General features: G+C 46.2%; 1 protein-coding gene across 3 annotated transcripts in view; it reads left to right on the forward strand.

The window, feature by feature from the left end:
* ZNF469 (zinc finger protein 469) overlaps positions 1–23,939 on the forward strand; it is a 280,478-nt gene that overhangs the window by 204,850 nt on the left and 51,689 nt on the right. For all 3 annotated transcript variants that reach the window (XM_035118173.2, XM_035118176.2, XM_035118174.2), the window contains one exon: positions 104–250. The gene's annotated coding sequence lies outside the window, so the exon portion shown is untranslated. The remainder of the gene's footprint in view (positions 1–103; positions 251–23,939) is intronic.

The following is a 23,939-nucleotide window of genomic DNA, read 5'->3' on the forward strand; positions in this document are numbered from 1 at the left end:
TGCTACTGGCTGGTGCAGCGGAGAGGAGGCGTGCGCTGCCTGCGAGGAGAGGCTCCCTCCGTGCCTGTGGTCAGTCATGAAACATTTCTCTTTTCCTCCACAGATTACTAAGCAACTGCACAGCGCAAGGCGCTCACTGGATTTGCCCGTCTGGCTGCCTTCGCCTTTCCAGAGCTGCTACCAGCCTCCCCCTCCCAGGCCAGTCCCTCCAAAGGCTCAGCCTTGCAGCACTCTGCAACTCTATAATGAGGTAAGCCTCCTTCCCTTTGTCTCTGGTGCAGTGGAAATGCTCTGTGTGGTTGTATGTATGAGAGAGGAGTACAGTAGGGGCTGAAATTGCAGCTCATCCCCCCCCCACTTCAGATATGAGGTTTGGGGTTCTGTCCTCAGATCTTCCAGCTTTTGCTCTCAGAGTCATTTATTTATTGTATTTTTTTACAAATTGTGGTGCAGTTGTTATTATCCTCCTCTCTGTCTCTCTCTTTCTGCATTCTGCAATAAAAAAGTTGCATCAGTATTTTGGCAGGAAGGGGGGAAAATGAGTTGCTCTGTGCTGTCTGTTGAACTTTTTCATTCAGTCTACCACCAAAAAAAGGGAAGGAGACTTTGCAGGAGTTAAAAGAGCAGAGCCAGGGGATGTGTCTCTCACGCACCCCTGAAATATTCGAGCTATTTGTGTCATCTCTCTCAGACCTCTGCAAGAAAGTAGACCAACCCTTCCATCTGCCCCCTTGCCATAGAAGCATGTGAGTTCTTGGAGGAGCTTGGGCTCTTGAGTATGGCACCAAGAGGAGCTTGACTTGTGCTGCTGAGGTCTACCAGGAATGGGGTTCTCAGAGATGCTTAGAGACCCCTCCTCCCCCCACCCTGTGGATCTGAGGATGTGAGGTTGCTGGGAGGTGAGGAGTTAATACCTCATCTTTCCTCTCCTCCTTCCCCCTTCCCATCTCTTGGATTCATCTGTAAAAAATAAAAAGTGAAGATAGATCTGATCATCTGCTGAGCAGAGAAGCTGCCTTTGATCTGAGCTGTTCCTCCTCTTCTTTTTCTCTATGGGTGTCTCTCCTTTTAACCCTTTTTCCTGGTGGCTTCTGGTTGTGTTTAAGGAACCACATAATTTGCCTGGGAAGATGCATCAGTAACCTTAGATCACACAGGTGGGATAGGGTCCTACTTTGCAGAGCTGCCAGGGGACAGTCCTCTGTCTCAAAGCATCTTTTATTGGAAGGGCTGTGTCCAGTCCAAGTCCAGTTTGAAGATAAGGAACTCCAAGAAGGGAGAGCAGGAGGGAGTCTTGACGTTCCCCATCCTCAGTGGGTACCTGGGTGGCAGACAGGCACTCAGCAGGTCACCTGCTCACAGCCTTAAGTTGGTTTGGGGGCAGCAGAGAGGATCCAGGATGCATGATTCCTGCATGTTTCTTTACAGTGCTAAATAAGAGAATTCCTCTGGGCATGTACAGAGAGTGGACAGGCACTGCTGGCTGCCATGAACCTAGGGTTGGAGTGAGATTATTTTGATTAGCAAGCTGTGATCATGTTTGAATGCCAGCACCTGTTTGTTCATAGTGGTTTTTAGGAACTAAGCACTGTGACAATGAGATGAGTTTCCATCATATTGTGTTTTTCACAGTTCTAGAAGAAGCCAACTAAAATATACCCTTGTCATTGCAAATGCGTACAAACCTCCCAGTACAAATGGTAGATTGACAGTACAAGCTTATATATGGCTGCTCAGAAGTGAGCCCCATGGAGTTCAACAGAGCTTTCTTCTGGGGAAGAATGTATAGGATTGAACCCTGACGAGCTCTTTCATTCAAACAATCAGAGCAAATGAACAAATTGCTTTGTGTGTGACTAGTCTCTCCCATTCACCTTTTATACCCACTCAGCCAGAGGTAAGCTCCCTTGAACTCAGTGGGATTCACTTCTGTTCTGAGTAGCAGGCACATCTAGTATTGCACTGTAAAGCTGTGCCTTTGCACTTTGTTACATTTCTATCTTACCTTTCCTCCATGGAGCAAAAGGAGACAGATTGTGCCACTTTCCTCCCTTTACCCGCACAACAACCCTGCAAGGTAGGTGAAGCTAAAACATCAGGTCACTAGCCTGAGGTTGCCCAGTGAGCTTCATAGCGGAAGTGGGGAGACCTTGGCTCTCCCCAGTCCTAGTCCAGCATTTCAACCACTGTTCTGGGCTCACCCAGATCAAACTCAATCTTGTGAATGACCTGGCTACGTCTGTACCAACCTCTGCACCTCAAATAAAATAAAGTAAAAAGCAAAACAGAGGATGGGTTGATGTGGAAGGAGGGCTTGCCAAGAGCACCTCTCTCAATGCCATGCAAACACCAGAACCACCTTTTGATTGCCACAGCCTGCAATGTGGTCTCTGAAACTTGATGGGAGTCTTGATGGGCCACTGGGTAGCCCATGTAGAAGCAGCCTGTGTAAGGGGCACCAATGAGTGAAATACTGAAGGAAGATCTATCCCACCATCCTCTTCCAGTACATGGTCTGGCTTATAAATCCTCATAGTGCTTCATTCCTAAATCAGGAGATGCCACCAAGGCCCCCACTGGCCTTGAACTGACTGACTCCCTTCCACAAACGTTTGAGTCCATGATTGCATCCCAGGTTAGGGTGGTCACTTACGCATCACCACCCCCAATGGAAATGCATCCTCAAAATGAAGAGAAAATATGGCACAGACTTGCAAAAAACAAAAACAAAAAACAAAAAGGTGTATATGAACTTAAATGTATGGCTGTAGATTTAGAAATGCTTACCTTAATTTAGTAAGAAATGCCGTACATCTTACCATGGTGGGAAAGACTATGAAAAGCTGCCTCATCCGCTTGTGTGTGCTGGCTCAGTCCACTCTCCAGGTGCTCCCTGTTGATGGGCAACTTCCAGTTTTGCCTCCCTGCCCCCAGTGCTCTCCCTTCGTAGGAGTCTTTATCCTATAAACCAAAGTTGGACGGGAGTGGCCTTCAGATCAAGGACTGTCCTCTCTCAAGTTGGACACATATCTGGAGTTTGATTGCAGGGGGGGGGGTGGAAGTGGGAAGTATGATCTGCACATGCTCAGGGATACTATCTTCCTTACTTTACATGATCCAGGGTTCAACTTCTGCATTGGTCCAATGCTGGCTTGACATTGTCAAGGGCTGTGGTTTGGAAAGCACCTTCCGGGGTCAGGTTCTGAGGGTGTTTGACAACCATGTGTATGCACCCAGGTGTGTAGTACAGTGTGTTGTAGAGCCAGGATGGCTCCCAGACTAGAACCTGGGAGACCAGAGTTCAGATCCCCCCCACTCAGCCACGAAGCTCACCAGGGTGACCTTGGGCCAGACACGGCCTCTCAGCCTAACCTACCTCATAAGGTGGTTGTGGGGATAAAATGAGGAGGGGGAGAAACACGCACACCATAATGAGTCCTTTGGAGAGAGAGAATGTAAATGCAATAAGTGCGAAAAGTGAAGCAGTGCTTCCAAGGAGACACCTTCCCTCCAGACCTGCGTGGATGCTCATAATCCTGTGAGCCGTCTCCTCCTGCAGATGTCTCTGGATCTAGAGGAGCACTCAGAGAGATAAGATAGGGAAGAGAGGCAGACAGGGGGCTTTGGCACTGGGCCGCCGTGAACCTGTTTTGCCTTTGCTCATTGCAACACTGTGCAACAGTGAACCTGCTGTGGTCGCACCAATCCCTGCTGCTGCACTTCTCCTTGACCAAGGAAACAGGGCCCTGCCACTTTAACACGGGATGCCCCTTTAAGTGACTGTCCATTTGCTGTGCACAGAGTGCTGAGAAGTGTGGTTTTACAGATATCTTTTGAATTGTGAGCTACAGAGCCGCAAGAAAGAAAGAAAGAAAGAAAGAAAGAAAGAAAGAAAGAAAGAAAGAAAGAAAGAAAGAAAGAAAGAAAGAAAGAAAGAAAGTCTTGCTCAACCACTGTTGTAGTACTCATCATCCTTCCCTCCCACCAGGCTGATGGGGAATGGGGGAGGCATCCTGGGGCAGAGGGATCCTTCTGACTAGTCACTTGGCATCTATCCTTTTATGTGGGCCGAGGAGTAGATGGGAACACTGCGATTCAGAGACCCTAGAAAGCAGTTTAAACACAGGTCAAGCAATCTGTGCCTTAAACATACCAATAAGAAGACCCTGAAGGAGATAAATGGTCAGTTAAATTGTGTTTATTTTGTCTCCCTCACCTCCCCAGTGTTGTAAATTCCAGATGTTTTTACTTTGCTCTTACTGGTTCCCCTCTGTTTTTATTTCCTTGATTGACAATGTGAGCTAGCAGTTAGAATTGTCGAGCCGGGAGTGTGGGGAGACCTGGGCACAAACCCTCACTGAGCCACAAACCTGCCTGGCTGATGTTGGGCCAGCTGTTAAGCTGAACCCACCTGACAGGGGGTGAGGAAAAAAGGGGCAAGGGGCCATGTCTGCAGACTGGAGCTCTCTATAAAGGACAGGATAAAAATGCCATTTGCCAGTGAGGCTGTCATTGCAAATCCTGTGCTGAGGAGCAGGGTTGGGCTTGATGACTTCAAGGACCCTTCCAGCTCTATAATTTCATGATTCTGTGATCAACAACCCCTCCCCCTTTCCTGGCCAAAAGAGAAATGGCAGAAACTGCTCACTGCAAAAGGCCCATTTGGGCCTGTTTCTTTTATTAAAAAAGAGAAGGGTGGACTCTTTGCCCCTCATAGATCAGGTGTGCTTCTGCGGTGTTGTGTTTCGTGGTGGCAGCATGAACCCGGGGTTTGTGCGTTGCTGGCAAGAGCCAAGTTCCCACCAGCTGGAATGTGTCATAAATTACTTGAGGGCTGACCAAAATTAATTTTCATTTTATTTTCATAATGTCTGCTGCTGGAAACTGAGCAGGCAGCTCGGCGGAGGCAGCGGATGAGGCAGAGGGAAGGGTTCTGTTTCCTCACTTAACTAGGATTTGCCTTCCTCCCCCTGACAAACGGAAGGCAGCCCTTTCAGCCTCTGGATTTGTGAAACTTTCTCCGAGTGCCAGCTCTGCTTAGATGGGGGGACTTCTGAGTGTTAGTGGGAGAAATCTGAGTCTTCGGCTTTCTGCTTAACTCTTTCGAAGCTCGGCTGCCTCTGTGCGCCACCTTTTTAAAGGAAGAATTGGCAACATGCTTGAGGATTTGGCAGGGAATACTTGGGACTGAATTTCGCCAGGGTTAGGCCTGATCTAGCAAAGGATCAGACATTTTTATTCATTTGTTTATTTCAGAATTTATATGCTGCCTTTCAGGGCAAAACCCCACCAGTAATGCAATAATGGAGAAATGCAAAACTTGCTAAAACTGGTTGCTTTTTTGCTTTTAAAAGGGAAAGAGGGGAAGGGAAAGGCCATGGCTCAATGGCAAAGTGCCTGCTTTACATGCAGAATGTCTCAGTTTCAAGCCTTGGCATCTCTAGGTAGAGCTGGGAAGGTACCCTGCCCGAATCCTGGAGTGCTGCTGGCTGTCAGTGTAGAAAATGCTGAGGTGGATGGACTCAATATACATCTGATATTTCACCTGCTTTCATTATAGGGCTGATGTGTTTAAACTTTTTGTTAGGTCAGGACTGTTGCTCAGTGGTAGAGTACCTGCTTTGTATGCAAAAGGTTCCAGATTCAATTCCTGGCATCGCCTGGGCAGGAATTGTCTTCCTGTTATATACCTGCTAGGATTGGCAAGGCATCTGACCCTCACCTGAATCTCATAGCTCTCCTGACGAGTGCTTTGGTCTGTTACAATCTCCTTCTCAATTAAATAATCAATTTTAATATAGAATTTAAATTCTCAAAACTTTCCTATTTGTTAATTCGAGCAAATAAACTATTGCTCTCACTTCATTACAAACAGTATCTCTACCTGCAACACACTTGCAATTAACCAACTAGAAGGATTACTGTTAATAGCACCAGTTTTCCTATAACTTGATATTGCTGGATAGTTTTGATGAACTGCAAAAGCATTTTTAGTTTGCTTTCTGTTGCCACCCTGGAACTTTTCTTTATTAGTGCCACTTTGTTTTGTACGATTCCTTGCAAATGAAGAAAAACAACTTTTCTGCTTGTCATAGCTGCCAAGTTTTCCCTTTTCTCGCGAGGAAGCCTATTCAGCATAAGGGAAAATCCCTAAAAAGGGGGATAACTTGGCAGCTATGCTGCTTGTATATGTTGATAATATAATTTTGGTTACTGAGGACAAACAAGATTGTACAAAAACATGATTGGGTGCAGGCTTGGCCAGGACATAGGCATCCTGACTGTGACAAAGGTGGCCTGTATGCTTGCTTGCTTAACAGCTGTTGGGAACTTCAAGGTCCCTGCTCTCCCTTCTTATGGTCTTTGTACTGGCCCTCCAATAGAGACCTCCAATAGAGAGCATTCCATGTCAAGAAGGAGGGCAAGTGGGCACCCTATCAAATGACAGGGCAGGAGCTACATGGAGCAGGGCCTTTTCACTGGTGGTGCCCATTGTATGCCTTGCTCTTCCCAGACCTGCTCTCTTTTGGCCTGTATTTATAATTTAGGAAGACTTTGGAAGAACTGGTTGACAAGTCTTATCAGTCGCTGATGTATGAGCAGATTTTATATGCTGCTATTCTGGGCTTCTGGGTTTACACCAGCATAATAGAGTTGGCCAGGACACCACAAGGGATACAATTTACGAGCTTTCTCCATTATCTGCACAGCAGGGGGTGTTCAGTCAAGAGTGCAAAGGCTGAGCTGAAGTGTTTCCTGCTGGTTACCTGCTTTCATCAATAGGTAGTACCCAATTGGTTAGCTGTCAGATTCTAGAGTTCCCTACTGGTGGCTCTTAGGTAATTCACAAAATACAGAGTCCATTCATAAAACATAGTGTTCATTCATAAAGCAGTAACATAAATCTCCATTTCTACATACTGGATATATATTTCGGCGGTTGAACATACAGGTTTATGGCCATGCTGTAGTGTAGTGCTTATGCAACTGTGAATAAAAGATGGCTGGGCTCATTGTCTTGGGGTTGGGGGGGGGGAAAGAGGTGACAAAACTGATTTCCAATAAGTGCCCCCCTTATTTCCATAACAAGTCCTTGAGTCTGTACTCTGAATAGTGAAACCAGAGACCTAGAAGGTGCAGGACTTGTCAGTTCAACCCCTCCACAGTCTCATCAGGGCTGACCTTAAGGCATTTGGAGCAATTTGGCTAAATTGGGCCCCGCGTGCCACTCCTAAGGGGGCCCCTGCACCAGGGCAATCTAGATGGATTTTATTTATATCTATAAGATTTTGTAGACTTTGGCTGTGAACTGGGGCCCTACAAACAAAAAAATCAAGTTGCACCCCACTGCTTCAAATTGGCCCCCACTGGCTAGCCCTGAGTCTCATAATTGTTAGGCCTGAGTTGCCCTACCCTTGCATGAAGTCTTGGGTTTGCAATTTTGGGAGAGGGGAGACTGCAGCACTGGGGAGAGGACAGGCTGGTGAGGCCCCCTAGATTTAGAGGCCTGAGTTGCCCTGCCCTTGCATGAAGTCTTGGGTTTACAATTTTGGGAGAGGGGAGACTGCAGCACTGGGGAGAGGGCAGGCTGGTGAGGCCCCCTAGATTTAGAGGCCTGAGTTGCCCTGCCCTTGCATGAAGTCTTGGGTTTGCAATTTTGGGAGAGGGGAGACTGCCCGCTGGGGAGTGGGCGGGCTGGTGAGGCCCCCTAGATTAGAGGCCCTAGGCTTCAGCCTACTTAGCCTATACATAAATCCGGCACTGACTGCCAGCCCCACTGTAGCTTTGCCCACACCACTACCGTTGTCACCATTGCACCCTTGCCCTTAATGCTAAGGCTGCACCTTCACCGCTGCATTGTGGTGCCAGTGTAGCTGCAAGCAAGGGTGCGGTTGCAGTGACAGGACCAGCAACAGCACAGGTGCAATGGCAGGGGCAGAGTTTAGAACACCCTCCAACATTTCCCAGACATCCAATGAAGCTGAATGTTGGACAGACAAGAGAAAGTACTTCCTTCATGCAGTGCATACTTAAACTGTGAAATTTGCTTTCTGCAGGAGGCAGCAATGGCCACCAACTTGGATAATAAGGTTCTCAAAGGCTACTACTCATGATGGCTAGGCTATGACTTCACAGTCAGCTTCTGAACACCACTTGCTGGAAACCCCAGAAGGGGAGAGGGCTGTTGCGCTTAGGTCCTGCATGCGGGTTTCCCACTGAGACATCTGGTTGTCCACTGTGAGAACAGGATGCTGGACAAGATGGGCCTGATCCAGCAGACTCTTCTTACATTCTTAAGGGATGTGTGTGTGACTCCATGTATCACTGTGTGGGCTGCTATTAGGGTATGCTCACATGACCACTTCCACATCCAGTGTGCTCCCACTGTTAGTTTCTGAAGCCGAACTCACACATATTGATCCTGTAGTTTCTTGACTAATACAGCTGCTTGGCGCTTTCTTTTCCTCAAACCAGCTTCAGTCCAACTCGAAAACTAGACGCCGAGTAAGTGGTAATGTGAATGTACCTGTGCAGCTGTTGCACATGTGCAGATGAGCACACACACATAGATGACAGCTCAGTGAATAGGACTTATGCGGGGAACAGGTTGCAAGGGCAGGGAAACCCAAAATGTCATGCCTGTCAGGTGGAGACATCCCTGCCCCTCTCTGAAGCCAGCAGTTCCATGCAAATGTGGCTTGAAATGCAGCAGGAGGAAACGTCCTTGCTGCATTTCATGCCACATACCTTACATGCTGTTCTTGCAGCTTCTTATGGGACTTGTTATTTGCTAAGGGAGATGGGAGTTGTCAGGAGGCTCCTGGATCCCTGGCCCCCTCCCAGAGCTAAAATTCCCAGAGTCCCCTGGGAAGAGGTATTGATCATTAATCCCCTCTGGGAATTGTAGCACTGCGAGGGGAATATGGGATCTCCTAAGAACTCTCAACACCCTTCACAAACTCCAGCTCCCATAATTCATCTGTTTAAAGTGGTATAATAGCCCTTTAAATGAAAGGTGTGAATGTTGGCCCATATCTTTTTTGTCCTTTAATCTAAGAACATAATAATAGCCCTCCTGGGTCAGACCAGCACCCTGCTCTCCCATATCCAACCAGATGCCCTAGAGCAGTGGTTCCCAAGTCAAGGCACCCCTGGGGGTCCACAGAAAGCACCGGGGGTGTGTGTGTCCGCGGTTACATTCCTTGCCTAAATTTATGTCCCTTTTGCATGGTAATATCATAAACTTTGTGGCCTGTTTTAGCACTGTGCAATTTTTTCAAAACATTGGCCAAAATCGGTTTTGAAATCACACCGCAATAACGATTTTGACCCCGCAATGTGCAGCAATATATAGCGCAAGGGAGAGCATGGCAGCTGATTTCAAGGCACTGCCGATTTCACATGATGATCTTGGCCAGTAACGCTGCCGATCTGAGCTGCCTTCCCTCATGCTGAGGGAAAACAGGGTAGCCGATTGCAAGGCACTCCCTTCCCCTCAAGGTACCCTGTTTCCCCGAAGATAAGACATACCCATAAAATAAGCCGTGGCAGGATTTCTAAGCATTTGCGCAATATAAGCCATACCCCGAAAATAAGACATAGTGATAGGTGCAGTTCTGGAGGGCGCCAAGGAAGAGGTGAGGCTGAACACTTAATTAAAAAATAAGACATACCCTGAAAATAAGCCATAGTATGTCTTCTTGAGGAAAAATAAATATGAGACAGTGTCTTATTTTCGGGGAAACATGGTAGCTGATCGCCCTCACTTCAAGGCACTGTGGCACTACCTTCCCCTGGCACTGAGGCAGAGCAGATTTTCTCAGCCGGAAAGCAGCAGCAGCAGCCACAGTGGACACGCATCTTCGCTGGCTGCCCTCGCTGGCTGCCGTGCTGACAACAGCTTGATGTACCTCCCATCCCCATCCCCTCCCACTCAAACCATGCAGTACTCCGCTTCCTCTCCTCCCCAAACCCATCTGATCTCTGTGACTGCTCCTTCCCTCATCTTCATGCTTAATCTGCACGGACCTCACCCGCTTGATCTCCATGGCTTCTCCTTCCCTCATCCCTATGCCTGATCTCCAATTTCAGATATTGTGATATATCGGAATATTGTGATGTTTAGCTGCTGATATATCACAATGTGGCACTGTGGGTTAAACCGCAGAGTCTAGGGCTTGCTGATCAGAAGGTCGGCGGTTCGAATCCCTGCAACGGGGTGAGCTCCCTTTGCTCGGTCCCAGCTCCTGCCCACCTAGCAGTTCGAAAGCACATCAAAGTGCAAGTAGATAAATAGGGACCGCTCCGGCGGGAAGGTAAACGGCATTTCCGTGTGCTGCTCTGGTTCGCCAGAAGCAGCTTTGTCATGCTGGCCACATGACCCGGAAGCTGTCTGCGGACAAACGCCGGCTCCCTCGGCCTATAGAGCAAGATGAGTGCCGCAGCCCCAGAGTCGGACACGACTGGACCCTTTACCTTTACCTTTATATCGCAATGTTGAAAACCAGGTATCACTCAGCCCTGGACTGTTTTTTATTATACCTACCCTGTTTCTCATATTTTAAGGCATCCCCATAAAATAAGCCATAGCAGGATTTTTAAGCATTCAAAGAATATAAGCCATACCCCGAAAATAAGACATAGTGATAGGAGCAGCAGCAATGCCGGCCGCGGCAGGAGGAGGAGGAAAAAAATAAGACATCCCTTGAAAATAAGCCATAGTGTGTTTTTTTGAGGAAAAAATAAATATAAGACGTGTCTTATAATATGAGAAACACGGTAAAATCCTTTGCTTATTAGGGGCTACCCCACATTTTGTTCAAAAAATTTCTTTGCAGAGGTAACTACCATAAGAGTTAACAAATTATTCAAAAGTAGGGGGTCTGTGGCTTAGCTTTTGAAAAATTGGGGGTCCTCAGTAATTAGCTAATTGGGAACCACTGCCCTAAAGTGAAGCCCCCAAGCAGGAACTGAGTGCAATAACTCTCTCCTCACTTACAGGTAGGTAGCCATGTTGGTCTGAGTCGAAGCAAAATAAAAAAATTCCTTCAGTAGCACCTTAAAGACCAACTAAGTTTATATTTTGGTATGAGCTTTCGTGTGCATGCACACTTCTTCAGATACAGATTCTATCTGAAGAAGTGTGCATGCACACGAAAGCTCATACCAAAATATAAACTTAGTTGGTCTTTAAGGTGCTACTGAAGGAATTTTTTTATTTTTCTCTCCTCACTTGTGATTCTCACCAATTGTTATTCTAATTGTCGTCTTCTTTTTGCCCTTCAGCCCAGTGCAGTGAGCATGGTGGCTGCTTCCTTGGTGGTGCTGAAGGGGCAGCTGCCTGCTTTTCAGTTGCAGGGGAGGTCCAGGCAGGACACACCTCTACCATTCCATTGATTTGGAGGCTTATAAGTAACATGAATAAGAAGTGAAAGCAAGCAGGGTGGGGGAAAGCAAAAATGCCTTCCTTGTGCATTTCTTTTCTCAAACAAGACCTAAGAGACACCCAATAAAAATCTGCAGAAAACAGGCCCCTCATTCAGCAACCAACCACCTCCTTTGTCCTGCCATGAACTCAATATATGGGCTTCATTTGTCTTGGGTTGCTGACTAGCAGTTTCTGATTCAGGCATCCCAAATCCCACCAGCCAGGAACACAGGAAGAGGCCATATATTTGTCTGTATACCTCTTCACATAGCACATAGTTAAACTAGGGAATTCCCTCCCACAAAATGTACTGTTGGCCCCCAACTAGGAAGGCTTTAAAAGGGGATTAGACAAATTCATGGAGGGTAAGGCTAGCAATGACTACCAGCCATGATGGGTATGTTCCATTGTTGGAAACTGGAAGCCTTTGATTACTAGTTGCTGAGATTCACAAGTGGGGAGAGTGCTGTTTGCGCATGTCCTGCTTGCAAGCTTCTCCCTGGGGCATCTGGTTGGCCACTGTACTGATCTAGCTGCAGGGTTCTCCTCGTTTTCTTATCCAGACTTAGATATTTCTCCTTTGACTGGCAGAGTTGCTACTCAAGAGCCTTGTAACTTGAGACACTAGGCAGGGATTGAACCTGGGACCTCTTGCATGCAAAACAGGTGCTCTGTCACACTGAGCTGTGGTCTTTAACTCCCTTTTCCCCTCTGCAGTGCCAAGGCTCTTCCTGTATTGTGCTGAATATTTGTAGAATGAGATTGCAGTGCAAAACCATTCTCTGTAATCTCCCATGAAGGTCACTTATTGCCAGACAGCAGAAGCCTGGTTGTGTGATACCAGCCGCCTTAATAGCTGCTTCCAACATTACCTTTTTTGCTTGTCATTTTTCAAAAGTGTGTAGGGAGGTGACTAGGCATAACCCACCTTTGTAACCACAGGAATCATCCAATGTAGGTATGAAGCAGGCATTAGGTAGACCTTCTCTGGAGTTTGTGAACAGGGTACTTGGATCAGTTCTAGTCGGTTTCATTTGTCATCCACCGTGCAGTCAATGCAGATTCCTCCAGCAAAGCTCTTGAAGGAAAGTTCCTGGAAGCTGGTTTGCAGAATGAAATATTAGCATATTGCTCTTTGCAAGGAGCTCATCTGTGCTGTTGAAAAGCTGCCTTGCAAGAAATCTAGCAATTCAGGGCTACACAAAATTCGCTTCAACTGACTTCTCAGGAAGCCCTTGATTGTGATGGTTTAAAGCAGGGCCAGCCCAACACATTTTTGCACCTGAAGCAGACCCCAAAATGGTGTTCCTCTCCCCACCAGGCAAGGATGGAGTCAGGGAAAATCTACATCAGGAACAAGGGTGAGGAAGAAAGAAAGATTGACATTGGAATCTGCTGCCCCTGTGGACCCTGTTGCTTAAGGGGGTTGCCTCACCTTGCCTAATGGGTGAGTCAGCCCTGGTTTAAAGATAAAACTGTAAATTAAGAAAAGTTAGTCCAGTTGATTATTTTGCATACATGTATGCAGATTGCAGAGTTCAAATTTTTGGCACAGAATTCTGAGTGCAGAATTTGAATGTGTTCTATATGCAGTCATGCCCACTGAGCAGTGCTCAAATTTTACAGGGCCAGGTGTTGCCCCCCTAGCTTTTGCAGTGCCCTCTTCCTGCTAGTGGTTTAGAAGGCTATGGGGAACATGATGTGCCTGCTACCTGTATTCCAGACTTCGGTGTGTGCCTGCACTCCCACTGCCCAAAGCCACACCATGTCTTCCTGTGTTCTTGCACCTGTCTGCATTGATTTCTTTTCTCAGGTTGCCAACTCAGAATTCCAGATGCACCCAAGTTCAGTCAGTGCCTGAATTCCAAGGGAAACTTTCCTCCCCCATTACCTACTGTTTTGAGAATGCCACAAGGCTCACAATTTTTCTAACACCTTGAAAAGCCAGGGGTTGGAGTTTGTAGATTTCACTAACACCTTCCGTCACCTTTCCCCCGCACCCGCTATTTAAAACACGGCTCTGTGGTACTTCCGGTTGTATGTCAGTGGTAGAGCATTTGCTTTACATGCAGAATGTTCCAGATTCAGCCCCCAGCATCTCCAGAGAGAGACCCACATTTGAAACGCTGAAGAGCCGCTGCCAGTCAGTGTAGATAACACTAAGCTAGATGGTCCAATGGTCTGATCTGTATACGGGAGCTTCCTATGTCCCTTTGCCAACCATTCCATTACAGTGTTTTAATGGGTCTGTGTAGGACGCAGCATAGAGGCCGTGTGGTCTCTGGGGCATAGCACACAACGACGCAGTGGAGGTTTCAGCGGAAAAACCTTCCCTCAAATGAGCTGAGTTCCAAACAATTCTTCATTATCTCACTTTCCTGTCGTTAGGAACTGCAAATCGCTCTGGCTCTAAATGGTTGAGGATGATGAGTCATATTGCAAGATGGGGTTTGGCGTTTTTAATGATGCTCTCCGGGGTTTTACGCCCCCTCCCTTAATAGTGACTTCCTGGGAAATCTGATACAGATTTTGCATCTTTGTTATCATAAATGAAACAAAGGAATTTTCTTGTGTCGGTGGGGGTGGGGGATGGTGAAACAAAACAGCCTCCTTCTTCCAACTTCCTCTTGGACCGAAGAACTGGGCTGGTGTTCATGAGCATCTCAGACTGATTCTCATCTCTCCACCCACCCAAATCATCTGGGCCCTACAACATTGGAGGTCTTCTGGGAATGTTTGGTAAGATTTTTCCCTTATTGAACTCTGCAGGCTCTATCAGGCCTTCTGACATTTTTCAAATGAATCGCCGAGCCATAAAAGTTGAAGCGGGCTTTGGAGGTCATCTTGACCAACCCGTTGCTCAGTGCAGAACCTGCAATCTCAGCAGCAACAGAGAACAGAGTCTGCTCCATCTTTTGTGAGAGGAAAGCTTGTTTTACAATGCAAATTGTAGTGGTGTAGTAAGAGGGGCTCCACCTGGATTCTGAAGTGACCTCAACAGAGGGCAAAGAGTTAAATTTCCCAACCTCTACAATGGGGCCTGATATGCTGTGTGTGTGTGTGTGTGTGTGTGTGAGAGAGAGAGAGAGAGAGAGAGAGAGAGAGAGAGAGAGAGAGAGAATATGACCCACCTTTCAAGGGCAAAACTCTGCACAATTAAGGCCACATGTAATTTGGCTCTAAGACTGTATACATATTCTCCCGTTCATTCTGCATTGAGCATTCCCACCACTGGCTTAGAAAGTAATGTATACATGGCGTTAGCTACAATCCATATCTATCCTATATCTTTCCTGCTGTTTCTTGCAGAAGTTTGAAGGATTTGGTTGAGATTCTGCCCTCTTCCTGACTCCCAGATATCCCACTGATATGACCTCTGTTGGTTTTCTGCAGATTGAAAGAGCATTGTGTCATTAAAGGATTTTTCTTTTTGGTGGAGGGAATTAGGACAATGGTAAAATGTCCCTTTGGAAAAGGAGTGTTTTCTTCCAGCTGTTTTTGAGTGGCAGATTTATCAAACCCCCTCTCTATTGCAAATAGCAATAGCATCTTCCTTTGTCACACCCCCAGGGGTCAACATGCATTTAATTGCCAGCCTGTCAACCTGTCCTATTTAATGAGCACCCTTCTGACTCATGTGCAGGTTTAAAAGCATATTTTGTCAAAGATGTAGTGGTAGATTTTGAAGTGCAGAAGCTCATCATGACAGCTCCATAGCAACACACTCCAAAGGAGCGTCCAAAAACTCTACCAGCTGTGTTGCTCCATTATTACGCATATGCATACAGTCCTTAAAGAGCATCAGTACATATAATCCCCAGTTTTTTTAGGATCAGCATAGCTGCAATCCCGTGCATAGTAAACTGCTTTGGCTCTTCCTTCTGATTGCATAGTGTCAGGGTACAAAACTCACCACGTTTTAAGCAAAGCTCTTCCACCAGTTGAAATCCAATCTGTAGCTTTTAATTAGAAATGCGAGCAATTTTGCAAAGAAGTGTTTCCATTTCAACTGCTAGCATGGGGTAGGAACCCCATCAAAGAAAAGGAAAGAAGTAGTCAGCCCCTGCTTGGTTGTTTTGCTCCTTCCCTGACTTCCTCTGTGCTAATCTGTCATGAACAGTAGTAAAAAGTGAAAGCCTTACTATCACCTCATTCATTTGCCAGGGCACTGGAAGAGGTGTCAGTCAGTTACTGTGACACTGGGAGATAGCACTTTGCAAAATAAGTTTCAGAGTTGCACACCTCTGCCTTCCCCTCCCCTTCACTATACTCCTCTGCCTTGGTGACAGATTAGGTTGTGTTGTTCTGGGGGTCTCTCATTTGGGCCTTGAGGAAATCCCTCCAAGGGCCATGGGATATAAGGTAGCACAGTACTTGATTCACCTTTTCAGCAGCAAAGGGAAACCAGCAGTCCTCTAATGGGGAAAGAAGCCTGCTCAGATCCACCCTTGCCAGCTGACCCGGAGCTAGTTGACTGCAGACCAATAAATCACTCATATCTGTGCTTCCCCCCTAAACAAAATCCTCCTTTTTTCTTTTTTAGCAGCAACAAAGCCTTGAACTGTACTTCAAAGTTGGGTTTTCGGAGAGAGTTGCATACCTTTTTAAAAATAGCTTCCACCCATTGCCAAGTGCTAAATGAGTTGCAGGGAGATGAGGAGGGGGTGAGGGAAGATGAGTTCTTTCACATGGCGCTTTAATACAACCAGTCTGGAAGGGGGCTGTGTCACAGTCTCTCTTTTTCTGCAACCTAAAGCTTAGAAAGTTAGTGTTTAGCTGCCCCATCCCACATATAAAGAGAATTCTACAAATGTACTGACTTTGTCATTTCCATGCAATGGAATCATATGGTGGCGCTGGCTGATGGGGTGCCATCAATTGAAACTAAGCCGACTAACCTATTGCAGCCCTTTGGTGTGCAGCTTGTGAATCTGGCTCTGACTTTACCTGTTGCAGCCACACACAGAGAGGTGCTTGTTGAGTAGGAAAACTACAGAGTAGTCTATTATAGGAAGTACATAACTTGGATAGAAAAAGGTTCCTAGTTCTCACCTAACTGATCTAGAGAAGGCAAAGGCACCAATGCTTGCTCCTTTGTTCTCAGAGGGCAGATCCAAGGTGACCTCTCATCTTGAGGTCTGGGAGAAAAGTGTGAGGAGGAGCGCCTATCCATGCCTTGCTGCTAAGTTCCTTAAGGGAAAAAGGAGTGCTGTTGGACACACACACTCTTTCTCTCTCTCATGTCCAGGGTGGGGCAGGTTACCAACAGAAGTGAATACTTCTGGCTTTGAATAAGGGCCTTCAAAACCAACACCGGCAAATTGCTATCTGCCCTCAGTGGAGCTTGGCTCCTGAGGAAGAGGGAGACTGCATTTAAGTCTGGGAACAGCTCTCCCAGCCTGCCGTCTGCTTTTCTTGGAAGGCTATGCTGTACTTATGTAGGCTAGTATGTTGAATAGTAATTAGAATCTCATCCTGGGCTCTCGGCAGATGGCTTTTCCATCTGAGATGTTGACAACTTGGACGAATGAGCTACCTATGCCCCTTGTAGCCAGAAGCTTTCCAAACAAGAGCAAGAGCAAGTCGGATCTCCTGGGGGTGCAGATGACTCTTAAAGGGCAGGTCTGGGCATGTGGGTGCACCCCCTGGCTTCTCATCACTAGGGTTCTCAGCATTTTATGACTTGCATCTGATGGTATAGCTTGTGCATCAATGGGGAAGGGCCATAGTTCAGTAGGGCAGCACGTGCCTTACATTGAGAAGTTCCCAGGTTCAGTCCTGTCTATCAGGTAACATCCATCTCTGAACCTTGGAGAGCTGCTGCTGGTGGTCTCCATTGCAAGGAATTCTGTGCTTCATGGACCATTGGTCTGACTTGGGCAAAGGTGGCATCTCCTAAATTCCTAGAAAAGTCCATGCAGGATCTGCAAAGGAGATGATCACATAATGCATGGCAGTGGAAGGGCTGTAGCTTAGGAGGAAGGACCATAGATCAGTGGCTGGGTATCTGCTTTGCATGCAAATGGTCCCCAAATCAATCTCCAGCATCTCCAGGCAGGGCTGAAATCGTGGGAGAGATGCTGCCAGTCAGGGCAGGCAGTTACTGAGCTAGTTGTCCTAAGGGTCTGATCTGGTACAAAGCAGTTTCCTATGTAACTCAGGGATGAGATTATTCCCTTTGCTCAGTTTCCGTTGTCTCAAAGGTTTGCTCTGCCTTGTATTCCCAGTACTCATGAAGTAACTAGGAGGATTTCTTTTCATGAATTGTAGAGTGCGCAGCTCTCCGTTCGTGGACATATTTGTTCTCTGCTATATTACTGATACATTAATAAAAACTGCAAAGAGAGAGAAGGAGAGAAACAGTCTCAATGGGATTGAGCATACGATTGTATAAGAATTATATTTTGTGTGGTGTTTTATGAATATGTATACAGTAAAGCGGCACAGAACCGCATCGGTCTTGTTTTCTCATTTGTTGCTCGATCAGTGTGCACAACTATGCATGTGTAAAACCGTGCATCTGTAAACACCACACAAAAAGTTCCTTGGTGCAGTTGTGTGTGTATCATTACCGTAAGATTCCAGGCTGCAACACTTTGAGCCAGTTGTGTGTCTGGTATGTGCAGAACTGAGCATGGATTAATGGAGGACCTAGGGGTGAAAAGGTCTCCCTTGGCATGCCAGAAGCAGGGCTGTCTCAAGCAGGTCGGGCGCCCTGGTGCGGAGATCGCTCCGACACCCCCCTGCCAGCCCGGCGCCCTGGCGCCCCACGCCACCAAGACTACACCTAGAGCTGGGCCTGGCCAGAAGTCTCCAGTCCTGCATGGTGAGTGTACTGTACTTGGTATTCAGGAGTGTGCTATACCCACCATCCGTATATTTGTGGACTAGCTCAGAACCAGCTCTGTGTGCACTCTAGAAACACATCCACCCTTGATCTCACTCAGGTCTGTAATCTGTTTGAGAGGGAAATCTAGTGGATCCATCTGCCTCCTTTTAACAAGAACAGAGACCCCGTGTTCATGCTGCTTGCTGCTAGTGCAAGTTGCTATTCTTCAAGACCTCATTTCTTCCCAGGGGTCTTAGCAGTGTAATCTTTTCCCTAGTCCACATGTAAGACCATGTAATATGCACCCTAATATTAGAGACACAGCCACCACTGAGGCATATTTTGAACTGAGTGCCAACATACTGGAGGCAGTAGCCTTTTTCCGTTGTGGCATCTTTAAGCAAAAAAATGGAAGCCCCCTTGGTTTTTAAATCAGAGGAGGGCAGGGTGACTGCAGAATAGATGAATACAGCAGGCAGAAGTTAGAACATAGCCTCTGTTGTTATGTAATGTTGGGGTACAGGGCTTGGGCCCTGCTCCTGGGTATTAGAATTGGTAGGTGTTACATATGTATGCCCCCATTGTTCATTTGTGAACTGTCACAGTGTCTGCGCATCTGTTTTCACATGCACAAGCTCAACATCAATCAGCTACAGTGACCACTTATGCATTGCCAGAAAAGTGGAAAAGTATCACACACACCCAAAGAAAAGAGGGCACAGATTTGCATAGAAATAACGACTATAATTTAAATAGGAATACAGGACATCTCACTGTACTTGAGATTATTCTGGGACCTGGTGACTGGTCTCTGCCAGATCAGTCTGCTGTCCAGGTGTTGCTAACTGTTGATGTGCAACTTCAATGCCTCTGATGGTCTCCCTTCTTAGGGATTTCTAAACTAGACTTGGATCACAGACCCCTTCAAATAGAGGACTCCTTTACACAGAAGGCTTTTCTACAGTGAAGTAGGCTGCAGAAAAAAAGAGCAGCATTTTAGGTGGTAAGCTCTAATCATAGAATCATATAATTATAGGGTCAAGAGGGACACCAAGGGTCATCTAGTCCAACACCCCCACCACCCCAATGCAGGAATCAAACATCAGTACTTCCTGAGTTCCACCCACAGGGCAGACCACCACACAGCTGGCTGAATTTCAGGTGTTAACCTCAGAATGTGCTGATGAAAAAAGCAGTTCTGCCATTGGGGCTATGTGAGTGTAGGAGGAATCAAGGAAGAGCTGGGCACAAGAAAACTCGCCATGCCGTTTTGACATGCACAAGCAACTGCTTCTCCTCACCCGCCATACTGATGGAGTGACGCCCTGGCGTGTATCTGTCATCGTCATCCTCTCACACTTTCTCTCTCACTCTCCAAAGGTCCCCCTTTGCAAGCCCACAGGCTGAGGCAAGATGCCCAGATGGAATGGATTAAACATCTGTTCTGCTGTAGCCTCTGATTAGGACAGTGTGCTGATGGGGGGCTGCGGAACTGGAGGAGAAGACAGTAGCTTGGTGATCAAAACAGCAAGGCGGGCGTCTTGGGGTGGAAGAAGGCAGCTGTTAGAATTACCAGGTTTGCCATCGCTTGAAAACCAAGCTCCTGGTGCCAGCATGCAAGGCATGTGCGCAGACTGCGTAGCTTTGGGGCAGGGAAATTTTGTAATTTTGATAGGTCTGGGATAGGGGTGAGGGAGAGATTTGATTCAGTTCACATTTAAAGGTGAAACCAACCACGTGTGCATTTTCCACAACAATACATGAACCAAAATACAGTCATTCCTGGAATTTTGCGCTTCTCCAGATTTGGCAATGCAGTTCTGCAGCCAAGTAATATGTGCATGCAGAATTAACATGCAGAAGTGCATTATATTAGGGGGAACTGCTTGACAAAAATGTGCATACTGTAGTAGGAAAAATGCAGGCTAAGATGTTAATGAATTTTCACAATGGGTTTTTTTTAAAAAAAATCACAAACTGCTATGGGGATTTGGAGAACTAAACTTAAGATTGGGGGGGGGGAGAGAAATTGAGAGAAACCAAATTCTCCTAACACTGTATGCACATTTTTGTATGCAATTGTGCCTGACAAACACATTTTGTAAAGCATCGTCACCAAATGTAAACCACTTTTGTATGTTATTTTCTTACCCATTTTTGTATGCAATACTTTGCCGTAGAATGGCATTGCAAACTTCAGAGAAGTATCAAATTTTAACAAAGGGCTGTGTTTCAGTTGGCACATTGTTTCAGAAAGTCTGGATTATGAAGGTCCTCCTTTAAATGTGAACTGAATCAAATGTCTCCCCTTCCCTATGCATGAAGCAGCTACCTCCCTCTGCAGCCCTATTCCTCTTCCTCTCCATCTCCCCCACCCTCCCGGATGAATACTTTTATGACTCTGTACTATTTCCGACTCCCTCCATCACACTTTTTGGAGGGGAAGCGCCAAAGCCCTGAATGTTCTTTTGTCTTTCCTTTTAGGGAAGGTGCACTGGTCATTTGGGTTGCTCTTTGCTGCACCCACCTGACTGCAAGGGCAAGAGCCTGATGTATGTATATCATCTGAGCCAACTTGCAGTGCCTACCTGTGGCCAGCAGGGGATGTTTGCAGTGGTCCAGGAACCCTTGGCGAAGCCCAGTAATAAGTGTAATATATACCAACGGCATCTTGTCTTTTTGAAAAATCCTTCTGCTTTTTTTAATAATAAAAAATAGGTGATACAAAACTCACTTTTATTGCCATAGATCTGTAATTCCCTGAAGGTCATGTCCTTTTGTGATTCAGTGCTAAAAAACATTGTGGCATTTCTCTCAGTGGGTATTTTTTGCAAGGAGCGACTTAGATTCTGATTGTACATTAGTGTTTCTCTGTCAATTGCTGGTCAGGTCTTGCATTACTAATGGAGGTCAAATAAAGTTCAGGAAGGGTGGAGAACCCGGGATTCTTTTCTGTTTTACCTGGTGAAGAGTCTTTTGTGACAAATGTATGTACGGTATTCATATTGCAACAGAAAGATATATAAGGTATCACCACAGCCATTTTGCATTGATTAGTTTGGACAGTGGCAAAACTAGCAAATCTTGTCTGAATAGACTGCTTTCCTCCATTTACATGCCTGAAATTTAGCCACCTTAGCATTCTGCCTGACAAAGACTTCTGTGTAACTCAAAAGCTTGCAATGATCAGTCTACCTAATGATAGATATAACCTTCCTCCTCTTTCCTCCATGGAGCTCAGGATAGTGTACCTAGCTCTTCCCCTACTCATTTTATCCTCTCCATTTCAACACTAGTTGGGCTTTGTGACTAAGCAGAGAATGAATCTGGGTCTTCTCGGTCCCAGTCTCGCATTCCAACTTCCACACTATGGATTTAAGGGGGTTTTCTTTCAGTTTTGGGATCTAATAACAGACAGCTGTTAATTTATAGCCTAGGAGTGCATTTTTCATATATCTTCTGTCTCCCCTGCCTCCTTAATAATGCATATTTCAATCAGCGTCTTGTCGCTGCTGCTCATGTCTCTTTACTTTGATTTGGTGGTTTCCTTGTGCTGACCTTCTTCCTAAGCGTAGCGGCTGAGATTTTAATAAGACCAAGCAAATTATAGATGTCAAACGGAGGGAATTGGTTAAAATATTAGCCCTTTGCTTTCATGGAATTGCTTTTATGCTGTAGACAAGGTCCCTGTGGGGCTATAATAACCATAGCTGCCAAGTTATCCCTTTTTTAAAGGGATTTTCCCTTATGCTGAATAGGCTTCCTTGCGAGAAAAGGGAAAACTTGGCAGCTATGATAATAACTTGGTTCTCAGGACTCTGCTTCTCTCCAGACTCTGCTCTGCAAGTTTTCTCTACTTGCCAACAGGCTCCAGTGGGGAAAAGTTGACCTGCCTTGCACGTACTGCTCATCTTTTGCGGCAGAAGCCCAAGGTCGAAAGGCTTTGTGTTTGGGGACCCTTTGTCAAAAGCCTGATCTTAAGGGCAGCTTGCATTTCTCGTTTGCATTGTACCCATGTTGAATCAGAAGCAAAGTACAAATTTGAACCCAGGTCTCGCCAGTCCAGATCCAGCGATGCTGGTCTTCCACAGGTGGATCATCGCCTGACTTAAGGTGGGCCAGGCTCTGATAGGAACACTAGTTTCTTTTTTGTTTGTTGGTATGTTTTTAAAAAGAAGCATAAACGTGGGGAAAAGGGAATGCAAAAGAGAGAGAGAAAGGAAGAGGACTGGACACCAAACTCATTTACTAAAAAGAGTTTCAGCAGGGGTATGGCAAACAGTGTCAATTAAATTGTAGAACTCATTGCCACAGGAGGTGCTGATGTATTTTTTTAAAGGGTTAGGCATATGCTTGGAAATGGATAGTCAAGTCAAGTCATGACTTGATCGAATGACTTATATGATCAATCGGTTTACAGATGGGTTCCAGACATGCTCGTCTCTTTTGGCAAACATGACAAGTGTCTGGTCACACCTAAAAGACTGTGAGTTGTCACCATTGCTAGTTCTGCTAAGAGTAGAGCCTTTGAAGCTAATGAACGTGAATGGCTTAGGTTCGTTAATTTCAGTGGGTTTACTCTGATTAGAACATTCTTTGATACAACTGTGACATAGTTATTACAGCAAATGTGTTTGTGGACAACAGTCCTCTTCATCAGATCCATGGTGTGTGATCCTCAGTTGTGTTGGCTAGGTAAAGAGATAGGTTTTTGCGGGGTGAAGGGAGAGACTGTAAGCAGTGATATTAGAGGGCCTTCTTGGTAGCTGTCCCCAGACCATAGCTGCCAAGTTATCCCTTTTTTAAAGGGATTTCCCCTTATGCTGAATAGGCTTCCTCGCGAGAAAAGGGAAAACTTGGCAGCTATGCCCCAGACCTGGGAATTTTGGAACTCCTCATGAGACTCGACAACTCCCTCCTTCATTGTCCTTCCACTGGCAGGGGAAGACTGTCTTATTCCAATAGGCTTTTGGTAATTAATAGTGGCCATTCAAAAGAAAAAAACAATTGATGGTAACGCAGATTAAGGTATGTTTAAACTGGTGATGAAAAATTCAAATTGTCATCCGTATCATCTCACCAAGCTAACAGATCATTAGAGCCTCCCCCCCCCCCCCCGCCCAGCAGCCTGCCTGGTCCTGCTGTTCATTTGCTGCTGGGACTTGGGAATGGGGCAAGGAGAGACTTAGGAACAGCTTTTGCTGGGAAGGTGGAATGGCATGTCCGAAAATCCTTTTCAGTAGCGGCTCCTTGCAATCGGAAACATCTGTTTAAAAGGCAGCCGGTGATAGCTTTTAGGCTAACGAAAAGGAAAGGCTCCCTAGGTAACCGCTCTGTATGCAGTTATCATTCCTACAGCATCTAATGTGAAACATGAATTATGTGCGAGCGTCTGATTATTGGCATTTCTCGTGGGCTCCTGTCAGGCAGTTCCTTTTCTTGGATATACAGAAGGCTCATTCAATTATGGAACCGCCTCCCCAGGGTGATCTCCACAGTAGCCCCGCTTGAAGGAATCCATGCCTTCCCTTAAGCTCCTGAGTTCAACCCTGTCTCTCTCTCCCCCCCCCACTTCACCCCCAACCATTGTCAGCTTTGATTTGCAGCAAGATTCCTGGCATCTGTTTTTCATATGAGGTATTTTGAATACGGAGATACTGTCTGCTCTTGCTGCTGCTACTG

This window comes from Zootoca vivipara, chromosome 6, assembly GCF_963506605.1.
Source record: "Zootoca vivipara chromosome 6, rZooViv1.1, whole genome shotgun sequence".
In the NCBI taxonomy this organism is placed as follows: domain Eukaryota; kingdom Metazoa; phylum Chordata; class Lepidosauria; order Squamata; family Lacertidae; genus Zootoca; species Zootoca vivipara.